Source organism: Aquila chrysaetos, chromosome 5, assembly GCF_900496995.4.
Source record: "Aquila chrysaetos chrysaetos chromosome 5, bAquChr1.4, whole genome shotgun sequence".
Classification (NCBI taxonomy): domain Eukaryota; kingdom Metazoa; phylum Chordata; class Aves; order Accipitriformes; family Accipitridae; genus Aquila; species Aquila chrysaetos.
In genome coordinates this window covers 51,838,780-51,851,253 of record NC_044008.1, presented here as the reverse complement: position 1 = coordinate 51,851,253, position 12,474 = coordinate 51,838,780, and the positions used below count along the sequence as shown (strand labels likewise).

Genomic DNA, 12,474 nt, shown 5'->3' with positions numbered 1-12,474 from the left:
TCTCAGTGGTTGATTCAGTGAAATAACATCTCTTTTATACACATCTGCCTAGCAAGTAGGGCGGTAGTTGGAAATACCCAATCTAAAGCATTAAAGATTTGCTGGCAAATAGCAAGGCATTTTCTGCAGAGGAAAAGTTGTTATATTGAGTAGTCACTTTGAATGCTTAGGAGTTACAGTCAAATACCCAAACACTGTGGAGTTACACTGCATTTATTATTTTGTTAAGTATTTAACACACTGGGAATTGACTCTGCTGCATATTTCATATCCAAGAAGGCATGATAACAGTGGACTTAAATAAGAAGATACTTGGCAATGGTAAGTAATATTTTTATAGCAAATTATTTAAGCATCATACAGTCGGCACTTTTTACATGTCAGTATGTATCATTTTGAACTGTTTTAATTTGAGAATTTAAAAGAGTAAACATGTAAGAGGTAAAACTAGAGGTGTTTCACAAACTATGTTTTTGTCTGCCTATTCACTGTGATCACTTTTGCTTTTAAATTATTTGACAAATTTGAAGTAAATTATTGTTGTTCAATAATCAGCATTATGACTTAAAGCAGAGATGCTCTACATGGAAGTACCTTAATTTAGGACACCTTTAGTTTGTTGTATAATATTTCCCCTATTTCTTCTGACACATATAAAAGCCAGCAGAGTGGACCAGAGACTTTTGTGAGTTTGTAGCTTTCTTCAGTTTTGAAGGCCTCTCTAAACCTGCAAAGTTATGAGGCAGAAAAGAAACAAAATCACAAATCAAATGGTTCATTACTCAAAACCATTTTAAATCTACAAAATCTCTCTCACTAGCAATTAAACTTCATAAATAAGAGGAATGAATTAATTTAAAAAACAGATGAAAAGGAGAGGCTATAGGAATTTTTTTCTTTTTTAGCTTTTGCTAAATCTTTTTTTTCCCTGAATTGTTTCTAACCTTTCTAGTCATTTCAACTCTGCTGCATAACTGCAGGATATATTCTTTAAATATTTTTTCTTTAAAGAGGCAATGCAGAAAAATGCATTTCTTCATGAGAACTGGATAGGGGTAGTATCTAATCCTCTGAAAAAACATACACGTTTCCAAACCACTTTAAAATTAAACATTAATATGATTATCTACTACAGTTTCAGAGTATAGTTCCAAGCAAGACATCCAAATGCACTATTTACTTGAATCTCTGTATGAACTAGCCTATACAGGAAGTCAGTAAATTGCTCCAGAGTCTCAGCCTCAAAGGGGATACGTATTTGTTTAGTCATATACTATAAATAACATCTGTAGACTTGAAACCTTGCCAGCATTATTAATGCAGTGTTCACTTCATAGCATCCTTTATTATGAGCCTCATTAGTAACTCATTCATACAGTATAAGCCTACAGAAAAAACATGCAGGCAAGTATAGCACACACATATTGATGATATATTATCCACCCTGCCAGTGTAACCTCATTTGTTGTGGAGCTGGTATGCTCTGAGCTGAGCGCACACCTCCTGGCAAGCAGCCCCTTGGGAGATGCAGCCAGGGCAGAGACTTCTGGAGCATCCCTTGCTGCTCCTCTGCAGGGGGATTGCTGTCAGGGTGCAGGTGGGGCCAAACCACTCCCCTCTTTCCCCACTGTACCAGCCTGTGGCTGTGAATGGGTGGCATAAAGCTATGGGGCTGTCAAATTGCTTCAATTTATGCTGAAGGACTGACCTAACAGACGATGGCCTCATCATCACTTTTACAGCTCTTTGCTATTAGAGAGCACCAGTGATGTGATCTGCTGCTTTTATTTGCCTAGGGCTGCTATAACAGAATATTTATGCTGTCTATATTACAGTATGACACATAGTGTACACTGTAAAATAACTTGCATGCTTTATCATATGGAATAAAATTTGTATGCGATCGATTCTGCATAACAAGAGATGGGTTGGTGTAGGATATCATTATTTGACACCAGCAAATTCTTATTGTTTTCTAAGAGTAGTTGTTAATTGTTTTGTTCATTGTCCCAGTAAAAAAACCCCAACATTTAATTATTTTAGTGCTTTTCATCAGAGAAATCCCCACCCCACACATCCAAGAAAGAAGGTGACATCCACAACCCATTTTCATTGATGAGGACAAGGATTCAGAAGTGATGGAAAGTAAAAGTATCTAGGGTCAAAACCACAGGTCACTATCAGAGCTGGAACGAGGTCTCCAGACTCAATATAGTGTTCTGTCAAAAAATGAGCTGGGGCAGATTGTTACTGCTTTATAGTGAATGGTGTGTATTAGATGTGGTTGGTAAGGTTCAGTTATAGGTCATTTATCCCTTTGCCCAAGATTAATGCTGAGCCCAAACTGATATTGTCAAAATCTTAACAGTTTTCCTCTACTCATTTTATGCATTTAGGGTCCACTCCTGTTCTTGCATGCAACCCCCAAAGGTCTGCGTATTCTTACCTCTTGAATGTTTGATTCAAGTCTTTTAGGATTCACTCCACGAATTAGAAGACAAAATTTATAATCAGTTTAAAAGATGTTGAAGGAAAAGGGAAGAACCAGAATGGAAATCCTGGGTTATGTTGGTGGTTGTATGGTTGTCTTGGAACATGATTTTGGACAATTACTTGGGACTTAAATTCCAGAAGAGGATGTTTCATTTGGGAAATCCAAACTGAGACAAAGGATATAGTATTAATTCCTCTGGAGAGATGATTAGATATTCTCTAGATCAAAAATGAGCATACATAAGGAAAGGTCACTTGAAAATTTGACCTCCCTAAGCACATCTCTGCTCTAGTGTCAGGGTCATTCAGTGGCTGCCCTCAGGAGTAAGCCTACTGTAGTACATTGCATTGTGTGAACCTCAACATGGTGTTTTACACACTCACAGGCATACCAGCTTGTTGTGCATATCCAGACAGCCTTTCCAGATAGTCTATTCACAAGACAGCCATGTATCTGGAGGCAGACAATCTGTCACACAATCCAATCATATATCTGCTCTTGTCCCCTCCATCAGCTGCAAAATAAATATAGTACCTGTGATCTGAGTTATACCGATTTCTTACGGATTAAGGTATCCTTTCCACTCCCTAATGCTATGGAGCTTAATTAGTTACTATCTGGTAGCCCTGGACTACAGACACTGTGGACCTAACAGTTATCTTTCCAGTGTTTAAACTGACATCATCACAAAACCCCCAAAGCAATCAAATATTAGATCATGCAATAAAGTTCCGTGATACCTTCCACCCCATGGTCCCCCTTACTGACCTTCACAAAAAATGCTGGGGAAGTGATCATGGGCCATAACAGTAATAGTCAAGCTCTTTTAGACAAATACAGAAATAAAAGCAAATGAGTATCAGGACACAGCAATGTTTAAAAGAAATGGTAACTAAACAGTGTAACAATCTACCTGAAAGTATAGTAAATTTTCAAGATTAGTAGAATAATATCTGTACGTTCAGATTTGTTGCTTATTTTCAAAGATATGCTTTAGCTGGAGCAGAAATTATTGCCATCAGTACAGGAATTACAGGTTAAATTTTTCTCTTTGACAGGTTGATTAGACTAGCTAATTAGAACAACTTCTTCTGGGCTTGAAACCTGTGTTCTGTAGGAAAAACAAAACCCAAGATCAGGAATCCTCAGCTGAGATATCTCAGTCACTAGCTCCAAGTTATTTAACATTAGACACTGCTCTGAAGGTGTAGGCTGATTTCAAAACATGAAAAAAAAGTCATCTCCCAAAGACACTAGATCCTAGACTGTTTAGGATGCTACAGCTGACTCCAGCACCATCTATCATACCTATGAGCAGGGTGTCATCAGATCTCATGAAGCACCAGAAGCATTGTGTTTTGTGTCTTAACAGGAAGCTATTTATATGACAGATTATACTGTTTCACTCATGAGAAAGCTGTAAAATAATCTAGTCTCATTTTGCTGTCATCAATAATGCTAGTGAGTAACATTCGTGGTGTGCATTATTACAACTAAAGTTAGTGTTAAATGCTACAGTATTGCAGAAGATAAGAGCAAGAGAGCTGCCATTGTGGCTTTATACTGTTATCTTCAACACCACAAATAAAAACTATCTATTCAGCTTCATTCTGATTGTCACAGCCTTAGAGAGAAAGTGAAGCAGCAGAAATGTGAAGGGTCCTCAAGACCTGTTTAGTGCAGAGTTAAGCAGCAGCGTGTATTAAGTAGCTTTGCCTCTGCCAGGCACCAGGAATGGCAATTACTCAGAAGCAGCAACTGCTAAAGCCTTGCAGTTGAAATGATGACTGTACTTATAAATGTGGTAAAGTCATCTTATTCAGGCATAGATATCCAAGAGAAGAGATTGCATAATTCCTCATCAATCACTGACAATACTAATTAAAAAAAAAAACAAAACACCAAACCAAAAAACTCCACAACATCCCCCCTTAAAAAAAAACCACCCCAAACCCAAACAAACTAACAAACCCAACAACCAAGACAGGACCATGCATGCTATCTGTGAAATGCTAAAGGATAACAAGCCCCTGACTTTGGTGAGACTGAGATCAGGCTGCTGTAGAAAGTAGTGTCTGTACCAGAGCGTAAAATATGGAGCAAATTCTGCCATGGTACTCAGATGGACCAAATGTATTCACCTTTTCAGTACTTCCATTCATTTATATCTGGCTGTTCAAGGAGTAAAGGAGAAGGCAGTAGCAATGAATATAACAGAATACAACATGGACTCGCAATAAAATGTAAAACCAGACAGGCCTAAATATACCTTTTATACTGAACTCATGAAAAATACAGAGAAAATTTTCATATGATTTTTGTATGTAGAGTAAGTTCATTTTTCTTTTGCCCTTTACTTTTTTTCCTGATAAATCATAGTTTTGGCAATTGATAATTCTCCTTTCATTCAACCTAAAGGGCCCCTTGTGTCAGCCTACAGTTCAGGGGAATATAAATCAAAAGGAATGCAAAGTCAGATGAAAAAGGAACATTATGTGATTGGAAATGTGGAAAGAAGAGGTAAAGTCATAACTTTTTAAAATATTTGTTTTAAATTAGAATGACACCATACAGGGGAGCTCACATAATGTTTTACTACTCTGGTGCTGCAGTAAGTTATAAACTGTGTATTGGTCAATGGCTTTAAAAAAATTGATGGACCTTTTCGTCAGTACCAGGTATTTAGCAACTTCATAGCTGACAAAAATATTCTGCAGTGTTTCACTAAGCCCAACATAATCTCTTACACATAGTCTATATACCCAGTACAAAAATATTAAAATAACAAACACAACCCACAACTCTTTGTTAAAAGGGTACCTTTCTTGCTATGCCTCATACACCACTCCTTGGCTACAGACAATGCCTTTTATACTGACAGTGCTGTAATTTTGCAATCACACACTCTTACCGCAATACTTAGTAGATCACATGGGCTACTTTTTCTGTAAGCATTGTACGTATACAGTAATATACTCTTCATAGAGTTCCAGGATATGTTCTCAAGATGACGTAAAAATACTTTTTGATGAGTGTACACTTAGTATTAGACCCTCTTCCATGGAAGTAGATAGCAATATTTTACAGTTTATCTTTAAGTCACTGCAACAAGTAAGGACACCAGAAAAAGGTTAGTAATCACGCAGAGTGTGAGCGCATGTCATGCGACACAAACATATTTGGGAAGACAAGTCTAGGAAATTTTATTAACTCACAGGAAGGCAATTCACTGGAAAACAGTCTAGAAGGCTGCAGAGCTGGATACCATTATGAAAGAGTCAGGTAATAAAGTTCACAAAAGGAAGCGGAATTTTAAAAAAGGATCTGAAGAAAAAGGAGGAGATCCAAACATATGAAAGCAGCATGAAGCTGACAGAAGGAGGGGCAGAAGAATAAAAGATAAAACTATGTAGAAGATAGAGGATGACATCAGTACAGAGATCAAAGAGAAAAGGATTCTACAGAGACTTGAAGATCAGGATATTTTTCCTAGTACAAGAACTGAACAAATCTTAGAGGCAACGGATTTAAAACAATTGCAAGGAAGTACATTTTTATGTAATACATGAAACTCGTTGCCTCTGGATACTCTTGAAATCAAAAGCTTAATGGGAACCAGAAATGGATAAATTACAGTTGCATTACACAGGATTCATTTCATCTGTAGAAGGAAACAAAAATTTTTTGTGCTTCCTAGCAAAAGTTAGGTACTAAGTGATGAAAGGAATTAGAGAGAGATTTACGTAATCTGACATAATGAAATACTTATCCATTATGGGGCAGCTGTAGCTTCTGCTAAAACAAGACTATCCAACTGTAATGTAAAAAGCTCCAACAATTTTGGAATACATACAAAACCTCAGAGTGCCAGCTTACTCTTACCAATAAGGTACTCAGAAGAAACTCTTCCTGAAAGCAAGCTCTTGATTCTTTTTTTTTTTTTTTTTTTTACAAGGCAATTCCTTTGAAGCAATTGCTATTAGCCATTGATGGAGAGGCATACTGGATTAACTGTGTTTATAGGGTGACTCAATGTGCCATGTTGCTATGTTTTGACGGATGGAAGGGCAGAGTGAAAGTTGCGAAACCCAAGACAGAGATGACTAATCCAGTCCTGGCTTAGCAGCAACGAGGGGAGGGATTGTCCTGTGCAACATAACTGTTGTCTGGAGTATGGCAAAATATGAAAATTGTGACTGTGTTTAAGGCAAAAGTAATTCATCAGTTTGCTGAGCAATGTAATGACAGGACAAAAACTAGAACACTCCAAACTATTGGCTTTCTTTCCTATTGACACAAGCAGTATTTGAAGTTGGGTGGAGATCAGGACTGAGAATAAGTTCCATCACTACTTAGATTTGCTTTGCCCAGCACTAATGTTCTGTTTAAATTTATATGCTCCTTTTTGGAAAAGGTTGTCACCAGTAGCAACGGGCAAAATATTTACTACTGAATAGTCTGCATACTTGTCCTCTTGATCCAAACCTTTGGATATGGAAAATAATTTGGGGAAAAGAGGGATCAGCTCCTGTATCTGCTGTGGTTCTAGACACATCCTGATTTTAGTCAGGCAAAAGAGAAGAACTGTCATAAAAAATAAATTCAATGGCTCCTCTATTTCCTTTTCCCACCTCCAATAGATACTAACTCCAGACATCAGAAAAGTTACTCCACTTTATGGTAACTAGGACCCTATCCCTCGGCAGAAGTATCACTCTACCTGTGAATGGTGCCATTTGACTTTTATTCTGAAGCAAGAGTTGCTGCCCCTTCTGCATGCTATTCCCTTTAACTGCAGATATTATTGTCATCAACTCACCTCTTGGGGTGAAATCTCTGTCCCACTGAAATCAAAGGCAAAACAGCTAACTTCAAAGTGCTCATAATTTCTGCTATCTTCTTGTTCCACACATTAATTATGCTTTAGGTTTCAAGTATTTCCTTTTATTTGTTTGAACTCTCTTCATTTTACTGTATTCTTCTTTCCTGTCCCTCGCATGAGAAGGCAGTAAAGAAACCCAGCTGATTTTCCTTATAATACCTATTATTTCATAAACCTTTATCAATGCAGCTCCTTTCTGCAAAGGAGAGTCCACATAATTTCAATCTTTTAATACAAAATTCCAGCCTCTGATCAGTGTGTTCATTGCCCTTTTCCTGGTACAATACTTTTGAGCTAAGTAATGAAGATTGACCACAGTATTCAATATCAAAGCATACCATTAGTGCAACATGGCAGGCGCAGCAGAGGTTCTCTCTCTCTCCTTTTTCTTATGGCTTCTGAAAAACTGCTTTTCTGTGCACCACTGGGCACTGAACAATTACTGTACAGAGAAGATGGAAAAAACTGCAAAAGGTTAGAGTGAAACAACATGAAAAAACAGCCCCTCCTTGTGATATTTATGTTTCTGCTGCTGGCCCTGGCAGAAGTCCAGATTCTGAATGAACAAAACTCCCAGTGGCTTAGGGACTACAGTATTCAGCCCATAGTCAGGAAATGCAATAGCATGTGACAATGGGAAGAAATAAAAAAAACTTTCCAATGCTTTTGAGCTTCCAGCTCAATCAGTTTGGATCAAAACTCAGGGGCTGTTGAGATTTGTGTGAATGAGTTCTCTATTGCTAAACAAAAAACTGTGTGTGTTACAGTGTAAGACAGTTAAGTGGTAAACAGTATGTGGCTTTGCTTTCTCATTAATATTTCATTTTTACAGTTCTAGCACTGTAAAACCCCATTTTATGTACAAGGCCACTGTCCTCTTTATTCAAATACAGTGAGGAACTCTTTCCCAAAACACAAAGTCAGCTTCCTATTTCTCCTCCTTTCCAGAAAAGCTACTTGATAACTGTTGTTCACTACTCAGTGTCAAATCTCAGTTCTTCTACAAGGTTAGAATTTAAAAGAGTTGGGTAATGTTCCATGTTTATTGGCATCCAGTGATTCAGGTTAAAACTGTGTCCTTTACAACAGATTTCCTTTGGGGAACTAACATCCTGAAAACTTAATTTTTGGGAAAATGATGTCAAATTCTCTTCTTTTTGTAAACATTTAAAATATAAACGAGCCACAACTGTATTTTCAGGGACAGAAATTTTCAGGGCTCCTGTAGACACTATATAGAGCAGAGATTTCATCTTCACTTTTTCTCCCAGTAAGTACATCATTCTCATGGGGCAGATAATACCTTCACAGTTTATAATTTCTCTCTCTTTTGCAAATTTAGTGACAGACCAATAAAACCAGGACCTTCAAGCCACAGAATGCAGAGGGCAGCAGGTGTCTAAGCACTCTCATGTTGACCATTTCCATGACCAGACAGGGCCAGGTGTAAAATTCAGGTTTCTGTTTACATTTTCCTGAAAAGTATAGGATTTATAGTTTGTGAGAACATTCCAAAGAGGCCTCACTATTTCAACAAACTAACATTAACTGTTTCAGAGACAATTCTTTCTTTTATGGAACATTTTTTTTAATTTTACAAACTCCCTACCTATCTTATCACACAAATTCACTGAAGAAAGGTTTCTGCAGCAAGATTGTTATTTGTCAGTGTGAGCAGAACTGAGGATTGACAGACGGGGACTGACAGATTGATCTGCGTGATCAGTGAAAAACAGCTAAGCGTGCCTAGGGATGTGGCAGAAAGGTGGCTGCCTGCTCCCACAACTGAAGGTGGACACAACTCAAGCAGTGTTTCATGGGGTGAGTCGCCACAATAGTAGAATAGATCATGAACCATTTACTTTGCAGCAAATGAAAGGTGTAATTGAGGCAATTAGGAATCCGTGGCATAGTTCTCATGTCCCAGATGCTCTACAGGAAAAGCAACAATTTTCTGAGTCCTTGATCAGGTTGGATCACAAAGTTCCAGTCTAGCCCATAAAGGGGAGAGTATTTAAGAATTGGTAGGTTAAAGGGACCATGCCACTTCATGGTGAGCAATATAAAGGCTTGGCATTCAAAAGTGGCTCCTATTATGTTTTGCTCCTGGAGCAGAAGGGGTCTATGAAATTCTTACTAGCTTAATGTTTAAAATATCTGCTAAAAATTATGAGAAACATGCTTGCCATCTCAGCCTCCAGCAGGAAATCCTGCACTTGATTAGCACGGTTTCTGGCTGCTCCCCCCCACCTCCTCCCTAGTAGGTTTAACATGCCTGAACCCCATCAATCCTAGGACCAGAGAGCGATGGGTAAAAACAAATGACACAAACTCCTTAAATGGTCTTGCCTTCTCCGGGTAGCTGGGAGCCTGCTGGAAACAGTTTCCCCCATACTGCATCCCATTGCTTTTGTTTATCTATCCTTGCTGACATTTTCTTCAATTAGGAAACAATAGCTCCGTTCCAATGTACTGAGCAGAATTACTGAAACCAAGTCACGTGACACCATGAGAGTGTGTTTTCAATTATTCACTCTATCTTTTTTTGCCAGGCCTATGAAGAGGACCAGCCTTCTGCAGGAGTCAGGTTTGTCTGCCTCGCTGTTGTAAGTTCCTCCTTTTGAATTTTTATTTTCCAATTAGGTATTTATTTTTTTTTTTAATTTTTAACAGTAAATTCAACTCTCCAAGAGTTTCTTAATCTTTATTAGAAAACTTCCAAATCTCTAGCTCTTCCTACTGCCTGGAAATCCTAGACAGCTGCAATAGTTCAGTGCTAATAGTACTGCTCAGTAATGAATCTGACAAAGATCACAAGATCTAGATTAAAATGGGATGCAAGATATCATGTTGTTAGCACTTGGTAATGTAAAATTCATCTTGTCCTTGCTAGTAAAGAAAAGTTTTATCTTTCCTACTGTCTGGTTAACAGCAGAGCATTCGCATTCAATCTGGGAGCTACACCAAATTATTTGCGTCTTGTAAATGCTCGGTTTAATATCCAACCAAAAATTTGAACCAAATGGGCACAGCTCAAATCATGTATTTTGTTTGCAGAAAACAGACTGAGTTAGGGCTTTTTAGACTTAAAGCTGGAAAAATAAAGCTTGGGAAAAAAAAAGAAACAGAGAAGGAACATTTGGTTTGCATTACAAACCACAGACAACTTCCATCAGGCGTGCTGGAGGTATAAGAATGGCAAGAGAAAATGACAAGCAGTGAGTGCACTGGAGGAAAAGATGAATGGTTTAGAGAATCGACTTTGAAGTAATTGTCCATGCCACCAATACCTTGAATTAAATTTGGTGGAAGATGGCAATGAATCATAAAGCTTCTCTGGCACTTGTGATATTGTTTTCTGTGTAAAATAACATTTCTGGATATTTTTATTGGAAAACTTATAGACTATGTTTTTGGTACCTCCTATATTTCTGTCACTTATGCAGCCCTGAATCAGCAGCTCTGGAAAGGATGTTGCCTTAGTTAAGACTTGGGCTGTGATCTAATACTTAGAGCAAGAGCAAGTATTTAACTGGAACTCTTCAGGTCTGCTGGGTTTGTTTTCACCTCAGCCACTGGCTTGCTTTGAGATATTAGGTAAGTCATTCAGGGTTAAACGTGGTCTGAGCCAATGGAGCTCTGATGGGAGTGGGGGAGGAGGAAATAGCTAATGCAGCAGGGCAAAAGAGATGTTCTCTCTGCATAAGGTAAAATTCCTCAGGAGCATTGCAGGGGGGAGGGATGGCAGAATGCACTTCGAGCAATGTTTCCTTCACTGTTTCAACAGGTGCTTCTATGTGTTCCCTGCATCCCAGATGCTTAGCATTGTCAGAGAGGTACCTCTTGGAGCATTTAGTACTGATGGCAGTGCTCCCTTCTTAAGCTCAGCAGCTTCAGGCAGAGTGAGAAAGGGCTCCTGCATCTCTCCATCCTTCATTCTAGCATGCCAGTCCCCAGAGATCTGTATTTTGACCATTAAGCTATCGAGTCCTCTGCTTACCCATGTGCTTAACAGCTCTTTTAAAATTCTTTCACTTTGGAGAAGTACGAGTGCAGTTAATGTTTGTACAACACTGAAATCCTTGAATGTAAAGTGCTATTTCTTCTAATTTTCCCCCATAGGCATGATTGTTTAGCTCTGAATATGCAACTCAGGCTTATTTCTGACATTCTTATTGCTAGTGTCTAATAACAATTGCCAGAATCACAGAAGGAGCACCAATCCCTGTTGCAGACTTTCAAGTGATGCGCATTCCACAGACCTTCAGCAAGTAGTTCTGTTGCTTCGAACCCAGGTGCTGAGGGGAGGTACTTGCAGAAGTTCCCCTCATCCTAGCCATCCTATTGCTTTTTGAACTCCACATTCTGGTCTAATGGGCCAGATTTCATTTTTACCTACCTTCAGACATACCGGAAGAGCAACATTAAGCTTTGCAAGATTAATTTCCTAATATACTGGGGATGCTAACAGGGATTTCCCAACTCAAAAATTGCAATTAGGTACATACATATTATGGTAGACTAAAGCTTTAGCCTTACCAAAACACTAAAACATGTCTTTTTTAAAAGAAACAAACAAAGAAAATCTCCAAACCTTGAAAGTCTTTACATATTAGTAGGGATAACCATCAGTCAGCTTTTAACTAAAGTAATCAACAAAAAAGCATACAAAAAAATTGCAAACTTGTGATGCTGAATCACACCACCACCAACTACTTATTTCAGTTCTCAGAATTATTGTTCTGAGATAATTCATGGCACTTTTCATCTCTGTACTTCAAAATAAATTACCACATAGAGACTCTGAAAAGTATGTTCTCTCAATAGTGCAGGAGGGGAGATTAATCCTAGAGAAATAAGACCCCATGTCAACTACAAAGCCCATGTGTTGAAGCTGAGCTCCATCTATGTCATACCTTTCCCCATCCCCTCTGGCCTCTGTGTCCTTACACATAGGCTTGGATGTCCTTTTATTCAGCGTGTGCTCTGTGTCACAGGAAGGAAGCATGGCTGTGCTATTGGGCAGTCCTCCATCTACACCATGGCTGCATTCAGTCATGGTTGCAAATCTTGTTATTCATAAGAAGAGAGGCTACTC

At 38.4% G+C, this 12,474-nt stretch overlaps 1 long non-coding RNA gene across 1 annotated transcript; it reads right to left on the bottom strand.

Moving 5' to 3' along the window:
* Positions 1-483: 483 nt before the first annotated feature.
* LOC121233287 lies at positions 484-12,440 on the bottom strand. Its single transcript, XR_005932324.1, has 4 exons — positions 12,293-12,440; positions 8,680-8,851; positions 7,715-7,818; positions 484-727 (listed from the first exon to the last, which is right to left on the bottom strand). It is a non-coding gene; the product is annotated as an uncharacterized LOC121233287 (long non-coding RNA).
* Positions 12,441-12,474: the final 34 nt, after the last annotated feature.